A 24026-nucleotide genomic window follows, 5' to 3' on the forward strand; every position below is an offset into this window, starting at 1 on the left:
AAAAATTCATATTCAGGAGCTTTTGATATTTTATTGTTTGATTGTCACTTTACTGCCACCAAAAGTCACTACATGTGTGATAAATCCATCCCCCCCAAAACGGAATGATTGCGCTCATACCTATTACCAGTTCTTTCCGTAGGGGATAAACGCCACGCCCATGGCCGGTTAGCTCAGTTGGTTAGAGCGTGGTGCTAATAACGCCAAGGTCGCGGGTTCGATCCCCGTACGGGCCAAGTACAGCTTTTTAGAGGTCCCGTGCACTCGTTTCATCCCAGGTGGGTCGATGCAGATGCTGAAGCTTGTTTCTTTTTACTCCGCATTTTGTTCATAGTGTTTTCTGTGTAGAATTGCATGCCTAACTGATTTGGAGAAGTAGCTGTTCCTATGGTGTGGTGTTATTTAAAGCCTGTAGCAAGCATATAGTATAGTCATTGCAATTGATCTCTGTGTTAAACTTGGTGCTGTGTTTATGTGCTGATGGTGGCTCTGGTGCTGTATTCATGTACTGATGATGGGTCTTGTGTTGAACTCGTATGCTGATGTAGTCATATGCTGATGGAAGTTCTGTTTCCGTAACCATGCACTGACGGCGGTTCTGGTGATGTATCAATGTAGCTGCTGCAATCTTTAACTTATTAGACTTGATATTAGGTCATGCTAGGGTCAGTATGCTGTGCTGAAAATACAGCTGTCTGAATGAGGCCATTATAGGTCAGCTGAGCAAGAGTTTGACAAAAGCTCCCAGACACTATAGACAGCTTTGCCATCATTAGGGCGGCTGCTCTTTCTCTCCCAAAAATGGCAGTTTTCTTCACAGTCTCACCTCCCTTGTCTGAAAGTGCCCAAACGAAAAAGGAGCCTGGCCAACAGTGGTTCATCTGATCAGTCACATACCACGTGTGCACTTTATCGGACTGTGATGTCAGAGGTGACGACACAGCCAATCCTCGTTAGTATAGTGGTAAGTATCCCCGCCTGTCACGTGGGAGACCGGGGTTCGATTCCCCGATGGGGAGGCCTCTTATATTCTTGAATTTGCTACGAGAAGCTGATCGAGATGGCAAAAAATTCATATTCAGGAGCTTTTGATATTTTATTGTTTGATTGTCACTTTACTGCCACCAAAAGTCACTACATGTGTGATAAATCCATCCCCCCCAAAACGGAATGATTGCGCTCATACCTATTACCAGTTCTTTCCGTAGGGGATAAACGCCACGCCCATGGCCGGTTAGCTCAGTTGGTTAGAGCGTGGTGCTAATAACGCCAAGGTCGCGGGTTCGATCCCCGTACGGGCCAAGTACAGCTTTTTAGAGGTCCCGTGCACTCGTTTCATCCCAGGTGGGTCGATGCAGATGCTGAAGCTTGTTTCTTTTTACTCCGCATTTTGTTCATAGTGTTTTCTGTGTAGAATTGCATGCCTAACTGATTTGGAGAAGTAGCTGTTCCTATGGTGTGGTGTTATTTAAAGCCTGTAGCAAGCATATAGTATAGTCATTGCAATTGATCTCTGTGTTAAACTTGGTGCTGTGTTTATGTGCTGATGGTGGCTCTGGTGCTGTATTCATGTACTGATGATGGGTCTTGTGTTGAACTCGTATGCTGATGTAGTCATATGCTGATGGAAGTTCTGTTTCCGTAACCATGCACTGACGGCGGTTCTGGTGATGTATCAATGTAGCTGCTGCAATCTTTAACTTATTAGACTTGATATTAGGTCATGCTAGGGTCAGTATGCTGTGCTGAAAATACAGCTGTCTGAATGAGGCCATTATAGGTCAGCTGAGCAAGAGTTTGACAAAAGCTCCCAGACACTATAGACAGCTTTGCCATCATTAGGGCGGCTGCTCTTTCTCTCCCAAAAATGGCAGTTTTCTTCACAGTCTCACCTCCCTTGTCTGAAAGTGCCCAAACGAAAAAGGAGCCTGGCCAACAGTGGTTCATCTGATCAGTCACATACCACGTGTGCACTTTATCGGACTGTGATGTCAGAGGTGACGACACAGCCAATCCTCGTTAGTATAGTGGTAAGTATCCCCGCCTGTCACGCGGGAGACCGGGGTTCGATTCCCCGACGGGGAGGCCTCTTATATTCTTGAATTTGCTACGAGAAGCTGATCGAGATGGCAAAAAATTCATATTCAGGAGCTTTTGATATTTTATTGTTTGATTGTCACTTTACTGCCACCAAAAGTCACTACATGTGTGATAAATCCATCCCCCCCAAAACGGAATGATTGCGCTCATACCTATTACCAGTTCTTTCCGTAGGGGATAAACGCCACGCCCATGGCCGGTTAGCTCAGTTGGTTAGAGCGTGGTGCTAATAACGCCAAGGTCGCGGGTTCGATCCCCGTACGGGCCAAGTACAGCTTTTTAGAGGTCCCGTGCACTCGTTTCATCCCAGGTGGGTCGATGCAGATGCTGAAGCTTGTTTCTTTTTACTCCGCATTTTGTTCATAGTGTTTTCTGTGTAGAATTGCATGCCTAACTGATTTGGAGAAGTAGCTGTTCCTATGGTGTGGTGTTATTTAAAGCCTGTAGCAAGCATATAGTATAGTCATTGCAATTGATCTCTGTGTTAAACTTGGTGCTGTGTTTATGTGCTGATGGTGGCTCTGGTGCTGTATTCATGTACTGATGATGGGTCTTGTGTTGAACTCGTATGCTGATGTAGTCATATGCTGATGGAAGTTCTGTTTCCGTAACCATGCACTGACAGCGGTTCTGGTGATGTATCAATGTAGCTGCTGCAATCTTTAACTTATTAGACTTGATATTAGGTCATGCTAGGGTCAGTATGCTGTGCTGAAAATACAGCTGTCTGAATGAGGCCATTATAGGTCAGCTGAGCAAGAGTTTGACAAAAGCTCCCAGACACTATAGACAGCTTTGCCATCATTAGGGCGGCTGCTCTTTCTCTCCCAAAAATGGCAGTTTTCTTCACAGTCTCACCTCCCTTGTCTGAAAGTGCCCAAACGAAAAAGGAGCCTGGCCAACAGTGGTTCATCTGATCAGTCACATACCACGTGTGCACTTTATCGGACTGTGATGTCAGAGGTGACGACACAGCCAATCCTCGTTAGTATAGTGGTAAGTATCCCCGCCTGTCACGCGGGAGACCGGGGTTCGATTCCCCGACGGGGAGGCCTCTTATATTCTTGAATTTGCTACGAGAAGCTGATCGAGATGGCAAAAAATTCATATTCAGGAGCTTTTGATATTTTATTGTTTGATTGTCACTTTACTGCCACCAAAAGTCACTACATGTGTGATAAATCCATCCCCCCCAAAACGGAATGATTGCGCTCATACCTATTACCAGTTCTTTCCGTAGGGGATAAACGCCACGCCCATGGCCGGTTAGCTCAGTTGGTTAGAGCGTGGTGCTAATAACGCCAAGGTCGCGGGTTCGATCCCCGTACGGGCCAAGTACAGCTTTTTAGAGGTCCCGTGCACTCGTTTCATCCCAGGTGGGTCGATGCAGATGCTGAAGCTTGTTTCTTTTTACTCCGCATTTTGTTCATAGTGTTTTCTGTGTAGAATTGCATGCCTAACTGATTTGGAGAAGTAGCTGTTCCTATGGTGTGGTGTTATTTAAAGCCTGTAGCAAGCATATAGTATAGTCATTGCAATTGATCTCTGTGTTAAACTTGGTGCTGTGTTTATGTGCTGATGGTGGCTCTGGTGCTGTATTCATGTACTGATGATGGGTCTTGTGTTGAACTCGTATGCTGATGTAGTCATATGCTGATGGAAGTTCTGTTTCCGTAACCATGCACTGACGGCGGTTCTGGTGATGTATCAATGTAGCTGCTGCAATCTTTAACTTATTAGACTTGATATTAGGTCATGATAGGGTCAGTATGCTGTGCTGAAAATACAGCTGTCTGAATGAGGCCATTATAGGTCAGCTGAGCAAGAGTTTGACAAAAGCTCCCAGACACTATAGACAGCTTTGCCATCATTAGGGCGGCTGCTCTTTCTCTCCCAAAAATGGCAGTTTTCTTCACAGTCTCACCTCCCTTGTCTGAAAGTGCCCAAACGAAAAAGGAGCCTGGCCAACAGTGGTTCATCTGATCAGTCACATACCACGTGTGCACTTTATCGGACTGTGATGTCAGAGGTGACGACACAGCCAATCCTCGTTAGTATAGTGGTAAGTATCCCCGCCTGTCACGCGGGAGACCGGGGTTCGATTCCCCGACGGGGAGGCCTCTTATATTCTTGAATTTGCTACGAGAAGCTGATCGAGATGGCAAAAAATTCATATTCAGGAGCTTTTGATATTTTATTGTTTGATTGTCACTTTACTGCCACCAAAAGTCACTACATGTGTGATAAATCCATCCCCCCCAAAACGGAATGATTGCGCTCATACCTATTACCAGTTCTTTCCGTAGGGGATAAACGCCACGCCCATGGCCGGTTAGCTCAGTTTGTTAGAGCGTGGTGCTAATAACGCCAAGGTCGCGGGTTCGATCCCCGTACGGGCCAAGTACAGCTTTTTAGAGGTCCCGTGCACTCGTTTCATCCCAGGTGGGTCGATGCAGATGCTGAAGCTTGTTTCTTTTTACTCCGCATTTTGTTCATAGTGTTTTCTGTGTAGAATTGCATGCCTAACTGATTTGGAGAAGTAGCTGTTCCTATGGTGTGGTGTTATTTAAAGCCTGTAGCAAGCATATAGTATAGTCATTGCAATTGATCTCTGTGTTAAACTTGGTGCTGTGTTTATGTGCTGATGGTGGCTCTGGTGCTGTATTCATGTACTGATGATGGGTCTTGTGTTGAACTCGTATGCTGATGTAGTCATATGCTGATGGAAGTTCTGTTTCCGTAACCATGCACTGACGGCGGTTCTGGTGATGTATCAATGTAGCTGCTGCAATCTTTAACTTATTAGACTTGATATTAGGTCATGCTAGGGTCAGTATGCTGTGCTGAAAATACAGCTGTCTGAATGAGGCCATTATAGGTCAGCTGAGCAAGAGTTTGACAAAAGCTCCCAGACACTATAGACAGCTTTGCCATCATTAGGGCGGCTGCTCTTTCTCTCCCAAAAATGGCAGTTTTCTTCACAGTCTCACCTCCCTTGTCTGAAAGTGCCCAAACGAAAAAGGAGCCTGGCCAACAGTGGTTCATCTGATCAGTCACATACCACGTGTGCACTTTATCGGACTGTGATGTCAGAGGTGACGACACAGCCAATCCTCGTTAGTATAGTGGTAAGTATCCCCGCCTGTCACGCGGGAGACCGGGGTTCAATTCCCCGACGGGGAGGCCTCTTATATTCTTGAATTTGCTACGAGAAGCTGATCGAGATGGCAAAAAATTCATATTCAGGAGCTTTTGATATTTTATTGTTTGATTGTCACTTTACTGCCACCAAAAGTCACTACATGTGTGATAAATCCATCCCCCCCAAAACGGAATGATTGCGCTCATACCTATTACCAGTTCTTTCCGTAGGGGATAAACGCCACGCCCATGGCCGGTTAGCTCAGTTGGTTAGAGCGTGGTGCTAATAACGCCAAGGTCGCGGGTTCGATCCCCGTACGGGCCAAGTACAGCTTTTTAGAGGTCCCGTGCACTCGTTTCATCCCAGGTGGGTCGATGCAGATGCTGAAGCTTGTTTCTTTTTACTCCGCATTTTGTTCATAGTGTTTTCTGTGTAGAATTGCATGCCTAACTGATTTGGAGAAGTAGCTGTTCCTATGGTGTGGTGTTATTTAAAGCCTGTAGCAAGCATATAGTATAGTCATTGCAATTGATCTCTGTGTTAAACTTGGTGCTGTGTTTATGTGCTGATGGTGGCTCTGGTGCTGTATTCATGTACTGATGATGGGTCTTGTGTTGAACTCGTATGCTGATGTAGTCATATGCTGATGGAAGTTCTGTTTCCGTAACCATGCACTGACGGCGGTTCTGGTGATGTATCAATGTAGCTGCTGCAATCTTTAACTTATTAGACTTGATATTAGGTCATGCTAGGGTCAGTATGCTGTGCTGAAAATACAGCTGTCTGAATGAGGCCATTATAGGTCAGCTGAGCAAGAGTTTGACAAAAGCTCCCAGACACTATAGACAGCTTTGCCATCATTAGGGCGGCTGCTCTTTCTCTCCCAAAAATGGCAGTTTTCTTCACAGTCTCACCTCCCTTGTCTGAAAGTGCCCAAACGAAAAAGGAGCCTGGCCAACAGTGGTTCATCTGATCAGTCACATACCACGTGTGCACTTTATCGGACTGTGATGTCAGAGGTGACGACACAGCCAATCCTCGTTAGTATAGTGGTAAGTATCCCCGCCTGTCACGCGGGAGACCGGGGTTCGATTCCCCGACGGGGAGGCCTCTTATATTCTTGAATTTGCTACGAGAAGCTGATCGAGATGGCAAAAAATTCATATTCAGGAGCTTTTGATATTTTATTGTTTGATTGTCACTTTACTGCCACCAAAAGTCACTACATGTGTGATAAATCCATCCCCCCCAAAACGGAATGATTGCGCTCATACCTATTACCAGTTCTTTCCGTAGGGGATAAACGCCATGCCCATGGCCGGTTAGCTCAGTTGGTTAGAGCGTGGTGCTAATAACGCCAAGGTCGCGGGTTCGATCCCCGTACGGGCCAAGTACAGCTTTTTAGAGGTCCCGTGCACTCGTTTCATCCCAGGTGGGTCGATGCAGATGCTGAAGCTTGTTTCTTTTTACTCCGCATTTTGTTCATAGTGTTTTCTGTGTAGAATTGCATGCCTAACTGATTTGGAGAAGTAGCTGTTCCTATGGTGTGGTGTTATTTAAAGCCTGTAGCAAGCATATAGTATAGTCATTGCAATTGATCTCTGTGTTAAACTTGGTGCTGTGTTTATGTGCTGATGGTGGCTCTGGTGCTGTATTCATGTACTGATGATGGGTCTTGTGTTGAACTCGTATGCTGATGTAGTCATATGCTGATGGAAGTTCTGTTTCCGTAACCATGCACTGACGGCGGTTCTGGTGATGTATCAATGTAGCTGCTGCAATCTTTAACTTATTAGACTTGATATTAGGTCATGCTAGGGTCAGTATGCTGTGCTGAAAATACAGCTGTCTGAATGAGGCCATTATAGGTCAGCTGAGCAAGAGTTTGACAAAAGCTCCCAGACACTATAGACAGCTTTGCCATCATTAGGGCGGCTGCTCTTTCTCTCCCAAAAATGGCAGTTTTCTTCACAGTCTCACCTCCCTTGTCTGAAAGTGCCCAAACGAAAAAGGAGCCTGGCCAACAGTGGTTCATCTGATCAGTCACATACCACGTGTGCACTTTATCGGACTGTGATGTCAGAGGTGACGACACAGCCAATCCTCGTTAGTATAGTGGTAAGTATCCCCGCCTGTCACGCGGGAGACCGGGGTTCGATTCCCCGACGGGGAGGCCTCTTATATTCTTGAATTTGCTACGAGAAGCTGATCGAGATGGCAAAAAATTCATATTCAGGAGCTTTTGATATTTTATTGTTTGATTGTCACTTTACTGCCACCAAAAGTCACTACATGTGTGATAAATCCATCCCCCCCAAAACAGAATGATTGCGCTCATACCTATTACCAGTTCTTTCCGTAGGGGATAAACGCCACGCCCATGGCCGGTTAGCTCAGTTGGTTAGAGCGTGGTGCTAATAACGCCAAGGTCGCGGGTTCGATCCCCGTACGGGCCAAGTACAGCTTTTTAGAGGTCCCGTGCACTCGTTTCATCCCAGGTGGGTCGATGCAGATGCTGAAGCTTGTTTCTTTTTACTCCGCATTTTGTTCATAGTGTTTTCTGTGTAGAATTGCATGCCTAACTGATTTGGAGAAGTAGCTGTTCCTATGGTGTGGTGTTATTTAAAGCCTGTAGCAAGCATATAGTATAGTCATTGCAATTGATCTCTGTGTTAAACTTGGTGCTGTGTTTATGTGCTGATGGTGGCTCTGGTGCTGTATTCATGTACTGATGATGGGTCTTGTGTTGAACTCGTATGCTGATGTAGTCATATGCTGATGGAAGTTCTGTTTCCGTAACCATGCACTGACGGCGGTTCTGGTGATGTATCAATGTAGCTGCTGCAATCTTTAACTTATTAGACTTGATATTAGGTCATGCTAGGGTCAGTATGCTGTGCTGAAAATACAGCTGTCTGAATGAGGCCATTATAGGTCAGCTGAGCAAGAGTTTGACAAAAGCTCCCAGACACTATAGACAGCTTTGCCATCATTAGGGCGGCTGCTCTTTCTCTCCCAAAAATGGCAGTTTTCTTCACAGTCTCACCTCCCTTGTCTGAAAGTGCCCAAACGAAAAAGGAGCCTGGCCAACAGTGGTTCATCTGATCAGTCACATACCACGTGTGCACTTTATCGGACTGTGATGTCAGAGGTGACGACACAGCCAATCCTCGTTAGTATAGTGGTAAGTATCCCCGCCTGTCACGCGGGAGACCGGGGCTCGATTCCCCGACGGGGAGGCCTCTTATATTCTTGAATTTGCTACGAGAAGCTGATCGAGATGGCAAAAAATTCATATTCAGGAGCTTTTGATATTTTATTGTTTGATTGTCACTTTACTGCCACCAAAAGTCACTACATGTGTGATAAATCCATCCCCCCCAAAACGGAATGATTGCGCTCATACCTATTACCAGTTCTTTCCGTAGGGGATAAACGCCACGCCCATGGCCGGTTAGCTCAGTTGGTTAGAGCGTGGTGCTAATAACGCCAAGGTCGCGGGTTCGATCCCCGTACGGGCCAAGTACAGCTTTTTAGAGGTCCCGTGCACTCGTTTCATCCCAGGTGGGTCGATGCAGATGCTGAAGCTTGTTTCTTTTTACTCCGCATTTTGTTCATAGTGTTTTCTGTGTAGAATTGCATGCCTAACTGATTTGGAGAAGTAGCTGTTCCTATGGTGTGGTGTTATTTAAAGCCTGTAGCAAGCATATAGTATAGTCATTGCAATTGATCTCTGTGTTAAACTTGGTGCTGTGTTTATGTGCTGATGGTGGCTCTGGTGCTGTATTCATGTACTGATGATGGGTCTTGTGTTGAACTCGTATGCTGATGTAGTCATATGCTGATGGAAGTTCTGTTTCCGTAACCATGCACTGACGGCGGTTCTGGTGATGTATCAATGTAGCTGCTGCAATCTTTAACTTATTAGACTTGATATTAGGTCATGCTAGGGTCAGTATGCTGTGCTGAAAATACAGCTGTCTGAATGAGGCCATTATAGGTCAGCTGAGCAAGAGTTTGACAAAAGCTCCCAGACACTATAGACAGCTTTGCCATCATTAGGGCGGCTGCTCTTTCTCTCCCAAAAATGGCAGTTTTCTTCACAGTCTCACCTCCCTTGTCTGAAAGTGCCCAAACGAAAAAGGAGCCTGGCCAACAGTGGTTCATCTGATCAGTCACATACCACGTGTGCACTTTATCGGACTGTGATGTCAGAGGTGACGACACAGCCAATCCTCGTTAGTATAGTGGTAAGTATCCCCGCCTGTCACGCGGGAGACCGGGGTTCGATTTCCCGACGGGGAGGCCTCTTATATTCTTGAATTTGCTACGAGAAGCTGATCGAGATGGCAAAAAATTCATATTCAGGAGCTTTTGATATTTTATTGTTTGATTGTCACTTTACTGCCACCAAAAGTCACTACATGTGTGATAAATCCATCCCCCCCAAAACGGAATGATTGCGCTCATACCTATTACCAGTTCTTTCCGTAGGGGATAAACGCCACGCCCATGGCCGGTTAGCTCAGTTGGTTAGAGCGTGGTGCTAATAACGCCAAGGTCGCGGGTTCGATCCCCGTACGGGCCAAGTACAGCTTTTTAGAGGTCCCGTGCACTCGTTTCATCCCAGGTGGGTCGATGCAGATGCTGAAGCTTGTTTCTTTTTACTCCGCATTTTGTTCATAGTGTTTTCTGTGTAGAATTGCATGCCTAACTGATTTGGAGAAGTAGCTGTTCCTATGGTGTGGTGTTATTTAAAGCCTGTAGCAAGCATATAGTATAGTCATTGCAATTGATCTCTGTGTTAAACTTGGTGCTGTGTTTATGTGCTGATGGTGGCTCTGGTGCTGTATTCATGTACTGATGATGGGTCTTGTGTTGAACTCGTATGCTGATGTAGTCATATGCTGATGGAAGTTCTGTTTCCGTAACCATGCACTGACGGCGGTTCTGGTGATGTATCAATGTAGCTGCTGCAATCTTTAACTTATTAGACTTGATATTAGGTCATGCTAGGGTCAGTATGCTGTGCTGAAAATACAGCTGTCTGAATGAGGCCATTATAGGTCAGCTGAGCAAGAGTTTGACAAAAGCTCCCAGACACTATAGACAGCTTTGCCATCATTAGGGCGGCTGCTCTTTCTCTCCCAAAAATGGCAGTTTTCTTCACAGTCTCACCTCCCTTGTCTGAAAGTGCCCAAACGAAAAAGGAGCCTGGCCAACAGTGGTTCATCTGATCAGTCACATACCACGTGTGCACTTTATCGGACTGTGATGTCAGAGGTGACGACACAGCCAATCCTCGTTAGTATAGTGGTAAGTATCCCCGCCTGTCACGCGGGAGACCGGGGCTCGATTCCCCGACGGGGAGGCCTCTTATATTCTTGAATTTGCTACGAGAAGCTGATCGAGATGGCAAAAAATTCATATTCAGGAGCTTTTGATATTTTATTGTTTGATTGTCACTTTACTGCCACCAAAAGTCACTACATGTGTGATAAATCCATCCCCCCCAAAACGGAATGATTGCGCTCATACCTATTACCAGTTCTTTCCGTAGGGGATAAACGCCACGCCCATGGCCGGTTAGCTCAGTTGGTTAGAGCGTGGTGCTAATAACGCCAAGGTCGCGGGTTCGATCCCCGTACGGGCCAAGTACAGCTTTTTAGAGGTCCCGTGCACTCGTTTCATCCCAGGTGGGTCGATGCAGATGCTGAAGCTTGTTTCTTTTTACTCCGCATTTTGTTCATAGTGTTTTCTGTGTAGAATTGCATGCCTAACTGATTTGGAGAAGTAGCTGTTCCTATGGTGTGGTGTTATTTAAAGCCTGTAGCAAGCATATAGTATAGTCATTGCAATTGATCTCTGTGTTAAACTTGGTGCTGTGTTTATGTGCTGATGGTGGCTCTGGTGCTGTATTCATGTACTGATGATGGGTCTTGTGTTGAACTCGTATGCTGATGTAGTCATATGCTGATGGAAGTTCTGTTTCCGTAACCATGCACTGACGGCGGTTCTGGTGATGTATCAATGTAGCTGCTGCAATCTTTAACTTATTAGACTTGATATTAGGTCATGCTAGGGTCAGTATGCTGTGCTGAAAATACAGCTGTCTGAATGAGGCCATTATAGGTCAGCTGAGCAAGAGTTTGACAAAAGCTCCCAGACACTATAGACAGCTTTGCCATCATTAGGGCGGCTGCTCTTTCTCTCCCAAAAATGGCAGTTTTCTTCACAGTCTCACCTCCCTTGTCTGAAAGTGCCCAAACGAAAAAGGAGCCTGGCCAACAGTGGTTCATCTGATCAGTCACATACCACGTGTGCACTTTATCGGACTGTGATGTCAGAGGTGACGACACAGCCAATCCTCGTTAGTATAGTGGTAAGTATCCCCGCCTGTCACGCGGGAGACCGGGGTTCGATTCCCCGACGGGGAGGCCTCTTATATTCTTGAATTTCCTACGAGAAGCTGATCGAGATGGCAAAAAATTCATATTCAGGAGCTTTTGATATTTTATTGTTTGATTGTCACTTTACTGCCACCAAAAGTCACTACATGTGTGATAAATCCATCCCCCCCAAAACGGAATGATTGCGCTCATACCTATTACCAGTTCTTTCCGTAGGGGATAAACGCCACGCCCATGGCCGGTTAGCTCAGTTGGTTAGAGCGTGGTGCTAATAACGCCAAGGTCGCGGGTTCGATCCCCGTACGGGCCAAGTACAGCTTTTTAGAGGTCCCGTGCACTCGTTTCATCCCAGGTGGGTCGATGCAGATGCTGAAGCTTGTTTCTTTTTACTCCGCATTTTGTTCATAGTGTTTTCTGCGTAGAATTGCATGCCTAACTGATTTGGAGAAGTAGCTGTTCCTATGGTGTGGTGTTATTTAAAGCCTGTAGCAAGCATATAGTATAGTCATTGCAATTGATCTCTGTGTTAAACTTGGTGCTGTGTTTATGTGCTGATGGTGGCTCTGGTGCTGTATTCATGTACTGATGATGGGTCTTGTGTTGAACTCGTATGCTGATGTAGTCATATGCTGATGGAAGTTCTGTTTCCGTAACCATGCACTGACGGCGGTTCTGGTGATGTATCAATGTAGCTGCTGCAATCTTTAACTTATTAGACTTGATATTAGGTCATGCTAGGGTCAGTATGCTGTGCTGAAAATACAGCTGTCTGAATGAGGCCATTATAGGTCAGCTGAGCAAGAGTTTGACAAAAGCTCCCAGACACTATAGACAGCTTTGCCATCATTAGGGCGGCTGCTCTTTCTCTCCCAAAAATGGCAGTTTTCTTCACAGTCTCACCTCCCTTGTCTGAAAGTGCCCAAACGAAAAAGGAGCCTGGCCAACAGTGGTTCATCTGATCAGTCACATACCACGTGTGCACTTTATCGGACTGTGATGTCAGAGGTGACGACACAGCCAATCCTCGTTAGTATAGTGGTAAGTATCCCCGCCTGTCACGCGGGAGACCGGGGCTCGATTCCCCGACGGGGAGGCCTCTTATATTCTTGAATTTGCTACGAGAAGCTGATCGAGATGGCAAAAAATTCATATTCAGGAGCTTTTGATATTTTATTGTTTGATTGTCACTTTACTGCCACCAAAAGTCACTACATGTGTGATAAATCCATCCCCCCCAAAACGGAATGATTGCGCTCATACCTATTACCAGTTCTTTCCGTAGGGGATAAACGCCACGCCCATGGCCGGTTAGCTCAGTTGGTTAGAGCGTGGTGCTAATAACGCCAAGGTCGCGGGTTCGATCCCCGTACGGGCCAAGTACAGCTTTTTAGAGGTCCCGTGCACTCGTTTCATCCCAGGTGGGTCGATGCAGATGCTGAAGCTTGTTTCTTTTTACTCCGCATTTTGTTCATAGTGTTTTCTGTGTAGAATTGCATGCCTAACTGATTTGGAGAAGTAGCTGTTCCTATGGTGTGGTGTTATTTAAAGCCTGTAGCAAGCATATAGTATAGTCATTGCAATTGATCTCTGTGTTAAACTTGGTGCTGTGTTTATGTGCTGATGGTGGCTCTGGTGCTGTATTCATGTACTGATGATGGGTCTTGTGTTGAACTCGTATGCTGATGTAGTCATATGCTGATGGAAGTTCTGTTTCCGTAACCATGCACTGACGGCGGTTCTGGTGATGTATCAATGTAGCTGCTGCAATCTTTAACTTATTAGACTTGATATTAGGTCATGCTAGGGTCAGTATGCTGTGCTGAAAATACAGCTGTCTGAATGAGGCCATTATAGGTCAGCTGAGCAAGAGTTTGACAAAAGCTCCCAGACACTATAGACAGCTTTGCCATCATTAGGGCGGCTGCTCTTTCTCTCCCAAAAATGGCAGTTTTCTTCACAGTCTCACCTCCCTTGTCTGAAAGTGCCCAAACGAAAAAGGAGCCTGGCCAACAGTGGTTCATCTGATCAGTCACATACCACGTGTGCACTTTATCGGACTGTGATGTCAGAGGTGACGACACAGCCAATCCTCGTTAGTATAGTGGTAAGTATCCCCACCTGTCACGCGGGAGACCGGGGTTCGATTCCCCGACGGGGAGGCCTCTTATATTCTTGAATTTGCTACGAGAAGCTGATCGAGATGGCAAAAAATTCATATTCAGGAGCTTTTGATATTTTATTGTTTGATTGTCACTTTACTGCCACCAAAAGTCACTACATGTGTGATAAATCCATCCCCCCCAAAACGGAATGATTGCGCTCATACCTATTACCAGTTCTTTCCGTAGGGGATAAACGCCACGCCCATGGCCGGTTAGCTCAGTTGGTTAGAGCGTGGTGCTAATAACGCCAAGGTCGCGGGTTCGATCCCCGTACGGGCCAAGTACAGCTTTTTAGAGGTCCCGTGCACTCGTTTCATCCCAGGTGGGTCGATGCAGATGCTGAAGCTTGTTTCTTTTTACTCCGCATTTTGTTCATAGTGTTTTCTGTGTAGAATTGCATGCCTAACTGATTTGGAGAAGTAGCTGTTCCTATGGTGTGGTGTTATTTAAAGCCTGTAGCAAGCATATAGTATAGTCATTGCAATTGATCTCTGTGTTAAACTTGGTGCTGTGTTTATGTGCTGATGGTGGCTCTGGTGCTGTATTCATGTACTGATGATGGGTCTTGTGTTGAACTCGTATGCTGATGTAGTCATATGCTGATGGAAGTTCTGTTTCCGTAACCATGCACTGACGGCGGTTCTGGTGATGTATCAATGTAGCTGCTGCAATCTTTAACTTATTAGACTTGATATTAGGTCATGCTAGGGTCAGTATGCTGTGCTGAAAATACAGCTGTCTGAATGAGGCCATTATAGGTCAGCTGAGCAAGAGTTTGACAAAAGCTCCCAGACACTATAGACAGCTTTGCCATCATTAGGGCGGCTGCTCTTTCTCTCCCAAAAATGGCAGTTTTCTTCACAGTCTCACCTCCCTTGTCTGAAAGTGCCCAAACGAAAAAGGAGCCTGGCCAACAGTGGTTCATCTGATCAGTCACATACCACGTGTGCACTTTATCGGACTGTGATGTCAGAGGTGACGACACAGCCAATCCTCGTTAGTATAGTGGTAAGTATCCCCGCCTGTCACGCGGGAGACCGGGGCTCGATTCCCCGACGGGGAGGCCTCTTATATTCTTGAATTTGCTACGAGAAGCTGATCGAGATGGCAAAAAATTCATATTCAGGAGCTTTTGATATTTTATTGTTTGATTGTCACTTTACTGCCACCAAAAGTCACTACATGTGTGATAAATCCATCCCCCCCAAAACGGAATGATTGCGCTCATACCTATTACCAGTTCTTTCCGTAGGGGATAAACGCCACGCCCATGGCCGGTTAGCTCAGTTGGTTAGAGCGTGGTGCTAATAACGCCAAGGTCGCGGGTTCGATCCCCGTACGGGCCAAGTACAGCTTTTTAGAGGTCCCGTGCACTCGTTTCATCCCAGGTGGGTCGATGCAGATGCTGAAGCTTGTTTCTTTTTACTCCGCATTTTGTTCATAGTGTTTTCTGTGTAGAATTGCATGCCTAACTGATTTGGAGAAGTAGCTGTTCCTATGGTGTGGTGTTATTTAAAGCCTGTAGCAAGCATATAGTATAGTCATTGCAATTGATCTCTGTGTTAAACTTGGTGCTGTGTTTATGTGCTGATGGTGGCTCTGGTGCTGTATTCATGTACTGATGATGGGTCTTGTGTTGAACTCGTATGCTGATGTAGTCATATGCTGATGGAAGTTCTGTTTCCGTAACCATGCACTGACGGCGGTTCTGGTGATGTATCAATGTAGCTGCTGCAATCTTTAACTTATTAGACTTGATATTAGGTCATGCTAGGGTCAGTATGCTGTGCTGAAAATACAGCTGTCTGAATGAGGCCATTATAGGTCAGCTGAGCAAGAGTTTGACAAAAGCTCCCAGACACTATAGACAGCTTTGCCATCATTAGGGCGGCTGCTCTTTCTCTCCCAAAAATGGCAGTTTTCTTCACAGTCTCACCTCCCTTGTCTGAAAGTGCCCAAACGAAAAAGGAGCCTGGCCAACAGTGGTTCATCTGATCAGTCACATACCACGTGTGCACTTTATCGGACTGTGATGTCAGAGGTGACGACACAGCCAATCCTCGTTAGTATAGTGGTAAGTATCCCCGCCTGTCACGCGGGAGACCGGGGCTCGATTCCCCGACGGGGAGGCCTCTTATATTCTTGAATTTGCTACGAGAAGCTGATCGAGATGGCAAAAAATTCATATTCAGGAGCTTTTGATATTTTATTGTTTGATTGTCACTTTACTGCCACCAAAAGTCACTACATGTGTGATAAATCCATCCCCCCCAAAACGGAATGATTGCGCTCATACCTATTACCAGTTCTTTCCGTAGGGGATAAACGCCACGCCCATGGCCGGTTAGCTCAGTTGGTTAGAGCGTGGTGCTAATAACGCCAAGGTCGCGGGTTCGATCCCCGTACGGGCCAAGTACAGCTTTTTAGAGGTCCCGTGCACTCGTTTCATCCCAGGTGGGTCGATGCAGATGCTGAAGCTTGTTTCTTTTTACTCCGCATTTTGTTCATAGTGTTTTCTGTGTAGAATTGCATGCCTAACTGATTTGGAGAAGTAGCTGTTCCTATGGTGTGGTGTTATTTAAAGCCTGTAGCAAGCATATAGTATAGTCATTGCAATTGATCTCTGTGTTAAACTTGGTGCTGTGTTTATGTGCTGATGGTGGCTCTGGTGCTGTATTCATGTACTGATGATGGGTCTTGTGTTGAACTCGTATGCTGATGTAGTCATATGCTGATGGAAGTTCTGTTTCCGTAACCATGCACTGACGGCGGTTCTGGTGATGTATCAATGTAGCTGCTGCAATCTTTAACTTATTAGACTTGATATTAGGTCATGCTAGGGTCAGTATGCTGTGCTGAAAATACAGCTGTCTGAATGAGGCCATTATAGGTCAGCTGAGCAAGAGTTTGACAAAAGCTCCCAGACACTATAGACAGCTTTGCCATCATTAGGGCGGCTGCTCTTTCTCTCCCAAAAATGGCAGTTTTCTTCACAGTCTCACCTCCCTTGTCTGAAAGTGCCCAAACGAAAAAGGAGCCTGGCCAACAGTGGTTCATCTGATCAGTCACATACCACGTGTGCACTTTATCGGACTGTGATGTCAGAGGTGACGACACAGCCAATCCTCGTTAGTATAGTGGTAAGTATCCCCGCCTGTCACGCGGGAGACCGGGGCTCGATTCCCCGACGGGGAGGCCTCTTATATTCTTGAATTTGCTACGAGAAGCTGATCGAGATGGCAAAAAATTCATATTCAGGAGCTTTTGATATTTTATTGTTTGATTGTCACTTTACTGCCACCAAAAGTCACTACATGTGTGATAAATCCATCCCCCCCCAAAACGGAATGATTGCGCTCATACCTATTACCAGTTCTTTCCGTAGGGGATAAACGCCACGCCCATGGCCGGTTAGCTCAGTTGGTTAGAGCGTGGTGCTAATAACGCCAAGGTCGCGGGTTCGATCCCCGTACGGGCCAAGTACAGCTTTTTAGAGGTCCCGTGCACTCGTTTCATCCCAGGTGGGTCGATGCAGATGCTGAAGCTTGTTTCTTTTTACTCCGCATTTTGTTCATAGTGTTTTCTGTGTAGAATTGCATGCCTAACTGATTTGGAGAAGTAGCTGTTCCTATGGTGTGGTGTTATTTAAAGCCTGTAGCAAGCATATAGTATAGTCATTGCAATTGATCTCTGTGTTAAACTTGGTGCTGTGTTTATGTGCTGATGGTGGCTCTGGTGCTGTATTCATGTACTGATGATGGGTCTTGTGTTGAACTCGTATGCTGATGTAGTCATATGCTGATGGAAGTTCTGTTTCCGTAACCATGCACTGACGGCGGTTCTGGTGATGTATCAATGTAGCTGCTGCAATCTTTAACTTATTAGACTTGATATTAGGTCATGCTAGGGTCAGTATGCTGTGCTGAAAATACAGCTGTCTGAATGAGGCCATTATAGGTCAGCTGAGCAAGAGTTTGACAAAAGCTCCCAGACACTATAGACAGCTTTGCCATCATTAGGGCGGCTGCTCTTTCTCTCCCAAAAATGGCAGTTTTCTTCACAGTCTCACCTCCCTTGTCTGAAAGTGCCCAAACGAAAAAGGAGCCTGGCCAACAGTGGTTCATCTGATCAGTCACATACCACGTGTGCACTTTATCGGACTGTGATGTCAGAGGTGACGACACAGCCAATCCTCGTTAGTATAGTGGTAAGTATCCCCGCCTGTCACGCGGGAGACCGGGGCTCGATTCCCCGACGGGGAGGCCTCTTATATTCTTGAATTTGCTACGAGAAGCTGATCGAGATGGCAAAAAATTCATATTCAGGAGCTTTTGATATTTTATTGTTTGATTGTCACTTTACTGCCACCAAAAGTCACTACATGTGTGATAAATCCATCCCCCCCAAAACGGAATGATTGCGCTCATACCTATTACCAGTTCTTTCCGTAGGGGATAAACGCCACGCCCATGGCCGGTTAGCTCAGTTGGTTAGAGCGTGGTGCTAATAACGCCAAGGTCGCGGGTTCGATCCCCGTACGGGCCAAGTACAGCTTTTTAGAGGTCCCGTGCACTCGTTTCATCCCAGGTGGGTCGATGCAGATGCTGAAGCTTGTTTCTTTTTACTCCGCATTTTGTTCATAGTGTTTTCTGTGTAGAATTGCATGCCTAACTGATTTGGAGAAGTAGCTGTTCCTATGGTGTGGTGTTATTTAAAGCCTGTAGCAAGCATATAGTATAGTCATTGCAATTGATCTCTGTGTTAAACTTGGTGCTGTGTTTATGTGCTGATGGTGGCTCTGGTGCTGTATTCATGTACTGATGATGGGTCTTGTGTTGAACTCGTATGCTGATGTAGTCATATGCTGATGGAAGTTCTGTTTCCGTAACCATGCACTGACGGCGGTTCTGGTGATGTATCAATGTAGCTGCTGCAATCTTTAACTTATTAGACTTGATATTAGGTCATGCTAGGGTCAGTATGCTGTGCTGAAAATACAGCTGTCTGAATGAGGCCATTATAGGTCAGCTGAGCAAGAGTTTGACAAAAGCTCCCAGACACTATAGACAGCTTTGCCATCATTAGGGCGGCTGCTCTTTCTCTCCCAAAAATGGCAGTTTTCTTCACAGTCTCACCTCCCTTGTCTGAAAGTGCCCAAACGAAAAAGGAGCCTGGCCAACAGTGGTTCATCTGATCAGTCACATACCACGTGTGCACTTTATCGGACTGTGATGTCAGAGGTGACGACACAGCCAATCCTCGTTAGTATAGTGGTAAGTATCCCCGCCTGTCACGCGGGAGACCGGGGTTCGATTCCCCGACGGGGAGGCCTCTTATATTCTTGAATTTGCTACGAGAAGCTGATCGAGATGGCAAAAAATTCATATTCAGGAGCTTTTGATATTTTATTGTTTGATTGTCACTTTACTGCCACCAAAAGTCACTACATGTGTGATAAATCCATCCCCCCCAAAACGGAATGATTGCGCTCATACCTATTACCAGTTCTTTCCGTAGGGGATAAACGCCACGCCCATGGCCGGTTAGCTCAGTTGGTTAGAGCGTGGTGCTAATAACGCCAAGGTCGCGGGTTCGATCCCCGTACGGGCCAAGTACAGCTTTTTAGAGGTCCCGTGCACTCGTTTCATCCCAGGTGGGTCGATGCAGATGCTGAAGCTTGTTTCTTTTTACTCCGCATTTTGTTCATAGTGTTTTCTGTGTAGAATTGCATGCCTAACTGATTTGGAGAAGTAGCTGTTCCTATGGTGTGGTGTTATTTAAAGCCTGTAGCAAGCATATAGTATAGTCATTGCAATTGATCTCTGTGTTAAACTTGGTGCTGTGTTTATGTGCTGATGGTGGCTCTGGTGCTGTATTCATGTACTGATGATGGGTCTTGTGTTGAACTCGTATGCTGATGTAGTCATATGCTGATGGAAGTTCTGTTTCCGTAACCATGCACTGACGGCGGTTCTGGTGATGTATCAATGTAGCTGCTGCAATCTTTAACTTATTAGACTTGATATTAGGTCATGCTAGGGTCAGTATGCTGTGCTGAAAATACAGCTGTCTGAATGAGGCCATTATAGGTCAGCTGAGCAAGAGTTTGACAAAAGCTCCCAGACACTATAGACAGCTTTGCCATCATTAGGGCGGCTGCTCTTTCTCTCCCAAAAATGGCAGTTTTCTTCACAGTCTCACCTCCCTTGTCTGAAAGTGCCCAAAACGAAAAAGGAGCCTGGCCAACAGTGGTTCATCTGATCAGTCACATACCACGTGTGCACTTTATCGGACTGTGATGTCAGAGGTGACGACACAGCCAATCCTCGTTAGTATAGTGGTAAGTATCCCCGCCTGTCACGCGGGAGACCGGGGCTCGATTCCCCGACGGGGAGGCCTCTTATATTCTTGAATTTGCTACGAGAAGCTGATCGAGATGGCAAAAAATTCATATTCAGGAGCTTTTGATATTTTATTGTTTGATTGTCACTTTACTGCCACCAAAAGTCACTACATGTGTGATAAATCCATCCCCCCCAAAACGGAATGATTGCGCTCATACCTATTACCAGTTCTTTCCGTAGGGGATAAACGCCACGCCCATGGCTGGTTAGCTCAGTTGGTTAGAGCGTGGTGCTAATAACGCCAAGGTCGCGGGTTCGATCCCCGTACGGGCCAAGTACAGCTTTTTAGAGGTCCCGTGCACTCGTTTCATCCCAGGTGGGTCGATGCAGATGCTGAAGCTTGTTTCTTTTTACTCCGCATTTTGTTCATAGTGTTTTCTGTGTAGAATTGCATGCCTAACTGATTTGGAGAAGTAGCTGTTCCTATGGTGTGGTGTTATTTAAAGCCTGTAGCAAGCATATAGTATAGTCATTGCAATTGATCTCTGTGTTAAACTTGGTGCTGTGTTTATGTGCTGATGGTGGCTCTGGTGCTGTATTCATGTACTGATGATGGGTCTTGTGTTGAACTCGTATGCTGATGTAGTCATATGCTGATGGAAGTTCTGTTTCCGTAACCATGCACTGACGGCGGTTCTGGTGATGTATCAATGTAGCTGCTGCAATCTTTAACTTATTAGACTTGATATTAGGTCATGCTAGGGTCAGTATGCTGTGCTGAAAATACAGCTGTCTGAATGAGGCCATTATAGGTCAGCTGAGCAAGAGTTTGACAAAAGCTCCCAGACACTATAGACAGCTTTGCCATCATTAGGGCGGCTGCTCTTTCTCTCCCAAAAATGGCAGTTTTCTTCACAGTCTCACCTCCCTTGTCTGAAAGTGCCCAAACGAAAAAGGAGCCTGGCCAACAGTGGTTCATCTGATCAGTCACATACCACGTGTGCACTTTATCGGACTGTGATGTCAGAGGTGACGACACAGCCAATCCTCGTTAGTATAGTGGTAAGTATCCCCGCCTGTCACGCGGGAGACCGGGGTTCGATTCCCCGACGGGGAGGCCTCTTATATTCTTGAATTTGCTACGAGAAGCTGATCGAGATGGCAAAAAATTCATATTCAGGAGCTTTTGATATTTTATTGTTTGATTGTCACTTTACTGCCACCAAAAGTCACTACATGTGTGATAAATCCATCCCCCCAAAACGGAATGATTGCGCTCATACCTATTACCAGTTCTTTCCGTAGGGGATAAACGCCACGCCCATGGCCGGTTAGCTCAGTTGGTTAGAGCGTGGTGCTAATAACGCCAAGGTCGCGGGTTCGATCCCCGTACGGGCCAAGTACAGCTTTTTAGAGGTCCCGTGCACTCGTTTCATCCCAGGTGGGTCGATGCAGATGCTGAAGCTTGTTTCTTTTTACTCCGCATTTTGTTCATAGTGTTTTCTGTGTAGAATTGCATGCCTAACTGATTTGGAGAAGTAGCTGTTCCTATGGTGTGGTGTTATTTAAAGCCTGTAGCAAGCATATAGTATAGTCATTGCAATTGATCTCTGTGTTAAACTTGGTGCTGTGTTTATGTGCTGATGGTGGCTCTGGTGCTGTATTCATGTACTGATGATGGGTCTTGTGTTGAACTCGTATGCTGATGTAGTCATATGCTGATGGAAGTTCTGTTTCCGTAACCATGCACTGACGGCGGTTCTGGTGATGTATCAATGTAGCTGCTGCAATCTTTAACTTATTAGACTTGATATTAGGTCATGCTAGGGTCAGTATGCTGTGCTGAAAATACAGCTGTCTGAATGAGGCCATTATAGGTCAGCTGAGCAAGAGTTTGACAAAAGCTCCCAGACACTATAGACAGCTTTGCCATCATTAGGGCGGCTGCTCTTTCTCTCCCAAAAATGGCAGTTTTCTTCACAGTCTCACCTCCCTTGTCTGAAAGTGCCCAAACGAAAAAGGAGCCTGGCCAACAGTGGTTCATCTGATCAGTCACATACCACGTGTGCACTTTATCGGACTGTGATGTCAGAGGTGACGACACAGCCAATCCTCGTTAGTATAGTGGTAAGTATCCCCGCCTGTCACGCGGGAGACCGGGGTTCGATTCCCCGACGGGGAGGCCTCTTATATTCTTGAATTTGCTACGAGAAGCTGATCGAGATGGCAAAAAATTCATATTCAGGAGCTTTTGATATTTTATTGTTTGATTGTCACTTTACTGCCACCAAAAGTCACTACATGTGTGATAAATCCATCCCCCCCAAAACGGAATGATTGCGCTCATACCTATTACCAGTTCTTTCCGTAGGGGATAAACGCCACGCCCATGGCCGGTTAGCTCAGTTGGTTAGAGCGTGGTGCTAATAACGCCAAGGTCGCGGGTTCGATCCCCGTACGGGCCAAGTACAGCTTTTTAGAGGTCCCGTGCACTCGTTTCATCCCAGGTGGGTCGATGCAGATGCTGAAGCTTGTTTCTTTTTACTCCGCATTTTGTTCATAGTGTTTTCTGTGTAGAATTGCATGCCTAACTGATTTGGAGAAGTAGCTGTTCCTATGGTGTGGTGTTATTTAAAGCCTGTAGCAAGCATATAGTATAGTCATTGCAATTGATCTCTGTGTTAAACTTGGTGCTGTGTTTATGTGCTGATGGTGGCTCTGGTGCTGTATTCATGTACTGATGATGGGTCTTGTGTTGAACTCGTATGCTGATGTAGTCATATGCTGATGGAAGTTCTGTTTCCGTAACCATGCACTGACGGCGGTTCTGGTGATGTATCAATGTAGCTGCTGCAATCTTTAACTTATTAGACTTGATATTAGGTCATGCTAGGGTCAGTATGCTGTGCTGAAAATACAGCTGTCTGAATGAGGCCATTATAGGTCAGCTGAGCAAGAGTTTGACAAAAGCTCCCAGACACTATAGACAGCTTTGCCATCATTAGGGCGGCTGCTCTTTCTCTCCCAAAAATGGCAGTTTTCTTCACAGTCTCACCTCCCTTGTCTGAAAGTGCCCAAACGAAAAAGGAGCCTGGCCAACAGTGGTTCATCTGATCAGTCACATACCACGTGTGCACTTTATCGGACTGTGATGTCAGAGGTGACGACACAGCCAATCCTCGTTAGTATAGTGGTAAGTATCCCCGCCTGTCACGCGGGAGACCGGGGTTCGATTCCCCGACGGGGAGGCCTCTTATATTCTTGAATTTGCTACGAGAAGCTGATCGAGATGGCAAAAAATTCATATTCAGGAGCTTTTGATATTTTATTGTTTGATTGTCACTTTACTGCCACCAAAAGTCACTACATGTGTGATAAATCCATCCCCCCCAAAACGGAATGATTGCGCTCATACCTATTACCAGTTCTTTCCGTAGGGGATAAACGCCACGCCCATGGCCGGTTAGCTCAGTTGGTTAGAGCGTGGTGCTAATAACGCCAAGGTCGCGGGTTCGATCCCCGTACGGGCCAAGTACAGCTTTTTAGAGGTCCCGTGCACTCGTTTCATCCCAGGTGGGTCGATGCAGATGCTGAAGCTTGTTTCTTTTTACTCCGCATTTTGTTCATAGTGTTTTCTGTGTAGAATTGCATGCCTAACTGATTTGGAGAAGTAGCTGTTCCTATGGTGTGGTGTTATTTAAAGCCTGTAGCAAGCATATAGTATAGTCATTGCAATTGATCTCTGTGTTAAACTTGGTGCTGTGTTTATGTGCTGATGGTGGCTCTGGTGCTGTATTCATGTACTGATGATGGGTCTTGTGTTGAACTCGTATGCTGATGTAGTCATATGCTGATGGAAGTTCTGTTT

At 45.9% G+C, this 24026-nt stretch overlaps 31 non-coding genes across 31 annotated transcripts; all 31 read left to right on the forward strand.

The window, feature by feature from the left end:
• The first annotated feature begins 162 nt into the window (after positions 1-162).
• TRNAI-AAU (transfer RNA isoleucine (anticodon AAU)) lies at positions 163-236 on the forward strand. The gene has a single exon. It is a non-coding gene; the product is annotated as a tRNA-Ile (tRNA).
• Positions 237-1228: 992 nt separating this feature from the next.
• On the forward strand, positions 1229-1302 carry TRNAI-AAU (transfer RNA isoleucine (anticodon AAU)). The gene has a single exon. It is a non-coding gene; the product is annotated as a tRNA-Ile (tRNA).
• Positions 1303-2013: 711 nt separating this feature from the next.
• Positions 2014-2085, forward strand: TRNAD-GUC (transfer RNA aspartic acid (anticodon GUC)). The gene has a single exon. It is a non-coding gene; the product is annotated as a tRNA-Asp (tRNA).
• Positions 2086-2294: 209 nt separating this feature from the next.
• On the forward strand, positions 2295-2368 carry TRNAI-AAU (transfer RNA isoleucine (anticodon AAU)). Its single transcript has one exon. It is a non-coding gene; the product is annotated as a tRNA-Ile (tRNA).
• Positions 2369-3079: 711 nt separating this feature from the next.
• Positions 3080-3151, forward strand: TRNAD-GUC (transfer RNA aspartic acid (anticodon GUC)). The gene has a single exon. It is a non-coding gene; the product is annotated as a tRNA-Asp (tRNA).
• A 209-nt stretch (positions 3152-3360) lies between these two features.
• Positions 3361-3434, forward strand: TRNAI-AAU (transfer RNA isoleucine (anticodon AAU)). The gene has a single exon. It is a non-coding gene; the product is annotated as a tRNA-Ile (tRNA).
• Positions 3435-4145: 711 nt separating this feature from the next.
• On the forward strand, positions 4146-4217 carry TRNAD-GUC (transfer RNA aspartic acid (anticodon GUC)). Its single transcript has one exon. It is a non-coding gene; the product is annotated as a tRNA-Asp (tRNA).
• Positions 4218-5492: 1275 nt separating this feature from the next.
• Positions 5493-5566, forward strand: TRNAI-AAU (transfer RNA isoleucine (anticodon AAU)). Its single transcript has one exon. It is a non-coding gene; the product is annotated as a tRNA-Ile (tRNA).
• Positions 5567-6277: 711 nt separating this feature from the next.
• TRNAD-GUC (transfer RNA aspartic acid (anticodon GUC)) lies at positions 6278-6349 on the forward strand. The gene has a single exon. It is a non-coding gene; the product is annotated as a tRNA-Asp (tRNA).
• Positions 6350-6558: 209 nt separating this feature from the next.
• TRNAI-AAU (transfer RNA isoleucine (anticodon AAU)) lies at positions 6559-6632 on the forward strand. The gene has a single exon. It is a non-coding gene; the product is annotated as a tRNA-Ile (tRNA).
• Positions 6633-7343: 711 nt separating this feature from the next.
• On the forward strand, positions 7344-7415 carry TRNAD-GUC (transfer RNA aspartic acid (anticodon GUC)). Its single transcript has one exon. It is a non-coding gene; the product is annotated as a tRNA-Asp (tRNA).
• Positions 7416-7624: 209 nt separating this feature from the next.
• TRNAI-AAU (transfer RNA isoleucine (anticodon AAU)) lies at positions 7625-7698 on the forward strand. The gene has a single exon. It is a non-coding gene; the product is annotated as a tRNA-Ile (tRNA).
• A 992-nt stretch (positions 7699-8690) lies between these two features.
• On the forward strand, positions 8691-8764 carry TRNAI-AAU (transfer RNA isoleucine (anticodon AAU)). The gene has a single exon. It is a non-coding gene; the product is annotated as a tRNA-Ile (tRNA).
• A 992-nt stretch (positions 8765-9756) lies between these two features.
• On the forward strand, positions 9757-9830 carry TRNAI-AAU (transfer RNA isoleucine (anticodon AAU)). Its single transcript has one exon. It is a non-coding gene; the product is annotated as a tRNA-Ile (tRNA).
• Positions 9831-10822: 992 nt separating this feature from the next.
• Positions 10823-10896, forward strand: TRNAI-AAU (transfer RNA isoleucine (anticodon AAU)). Its single transcript has one exon. It is a non-coding gene; the product is annotated as a tRNA-Ile (tRNA).
• A 711-nt stretch (positions 10897-11607) lies between these two features.
• TRNAD-GUC (transfer RNA aspartic acid (anticodon GUC)) lies at positions 11608-11679 on the forward strand. Its single transcript has one exon. It is a non-coding gene; the product is annotated as a tRNA-Asp (tRNA).
• A 209-nt stretch (positions 11680-11888) lies between these two features.
• TRNAI-AAU (transfer RNA isoleucine (anticodon AAU)) lies at positions 11889-11962 on the forward strand. Its single transcript has one exon. It is a non-coding gene; the product is annotated as a tRNA-Ile (tRNA).
• Positions 11963-12954: 992 nt separating this feature from the next.
• TRNAI-AAU (transfer RNA isoleucine (anticodon AAU)) lies at positions 12955-13028 on the forward strand. Its single transcript has one exon. It is a non-coding gene; the product is annotated as a tRNA-Ile (tRNA).
• Positions 13029-14020: 992 nt separating this feature from the next.
• On the forward strand, positions 14021-14094 carry TRNAI-AAU (transfer RNA isoleucine (anticodon AAU)). The gene has a single exon. It is a non-coding gene; the product is annotated as a tRNA-Ile (tRNA).
• A 992-nt stretch (positions 14095-15086) lies between these two features.
• TRNAI-AAU (transfer RNA isoleucine (anticodon AAU)) lies at positions 15087-15160 on the forward strand. Its single transcript has one exon. It is a non-coding gene; the product is annotated as a tRNA-Ile (tRNA).
• Positions 15161-16152: 992 nt separating this feature from the next.
• Positions 16153-16226, forward strand: TRNAI-AAU (transfer RNA isoleucine (anticodon AAU)). Its single transcript has one exon. It is a non-coding gene; the product is annotated as a tRNA-Ile (tRNA).
• A 993-nt stretch (positions 16227-17219) lies between these two features.
• Positions 17220-17293, forward strand: TRNAI-AAU (transfer RNA isoleucine (anticodon AAU)). The gene has a single exon. It is a non-coding gene; the product is annotated as a tRNA-Ile (tRNA).
• Positions 17294-18285: 992 nt separating this feature from the next.
• TRNAI-AAU (transfer RNA isoleucine (anticodon AAU)) lies at positions 18286-18359 on the forward strand. The gene has a single exon. It is a non-coding gene; the product is annotated as a tRNA-Ile (tRNA).
• Positions 18360-19070: 711 nt separating this feature from the next.
• Positions 19071-19142, forward strand: TRNAD-GUC (transfer RNA aspartic acid (anticodon GUC)). Its single transcript has one exon. It is a non-coding gene; the product is annotated as a tRNA-Asp (tRNA).
• Positions 19143-19351: 209 nt separating this feature from the next.
• On the forward strand, positions 19352-19425 carry TRNAI-AAU (transfer RNA isoleucine (anticodon AAU)). The gene has a single exon. It is a non-coding gene; the product is annotated as a tRNA-Ile (tRNA).
• Positions 19426-21203: 1778 nt separating this feature from the next.
• On the forward strand, positions 21204-21275 carry TRNAD-GUC (transfer RNA aspartic acid (anticodon GUC)). The gene has a single exon. It is a non-coding gene; the product is annotated as a tRNA-Asp (tRNA).
• A 208-nt stretch (positions 21276-21483) lies between these two features.
• On the forward strand, positions 21484-21557 carry TRNAI-AAU (transfer RNA isoleucine (anticodon AAU)). Its single transcript has one exon. It is a non-coding gene; the product is annotated as a tRNA-Ile (tRNA).
• A 711-nt stretch (positions 21558-22268) lies between these two features.
• On the forward strand, positions 22269-22340 carry TRNAD-GUC (transfer RNA aspartic acid (anticodon GUC)). Its single transcript has one exon. It is a non-coding gene; the product is annotated as a tRNA-Asp (tRNA).
• A 209-nt stretch (positions 22341-22549) lies between these two features.
• TRNAI-AAU (transfer RNA isoleucine (anticodon AAU)) lies at positions 22550-22623 on the forward strand. The gene has a single exon. It is a non-coding gene; the product is annotated as a tRNA-Ile (tRNA).
• A 711-nt stretch (positions 22624-23334) lies between these two features.
• On the forward strand, positions 23335-23406 carry TRNAD-GUC (transfer RNA aspartic acid (anticodon GUC)). The gene has a single exon. It is a non-coding gene; the product is annotated as a tRNA-Asp (tRNA).
• Positions 23407-23615: 209 nt separating this feature from the next.
• Positions 23616-23689, forward strand: TRNAI-AAU (transfer RNA isoleucine (anticodon AAU)). Its single transcript has one exon. It is a non-coding gene; the product is annotated as a tRNA-Ile (tRNA).
• The last annotated feature ends 337 nt before the right edge of the window (positions 23690-24026 follow it).

This window comes from Ranitomeya variabilis, unplaced genomic scaffold (genome assembly GCF_051348905.1).
Source record: "Ranitomeya variabilis isolate aRanVar5 unplaced genomic scaffold, aRanVar5.hap1 Scaffold_79, whole genome shotgun sequence".
NCBI lineage: Eukaryota > Metazoa > Chordata > Amphibia > Anura > Dendrobatidae > Ranitomeya > Ranitomeya variabilis.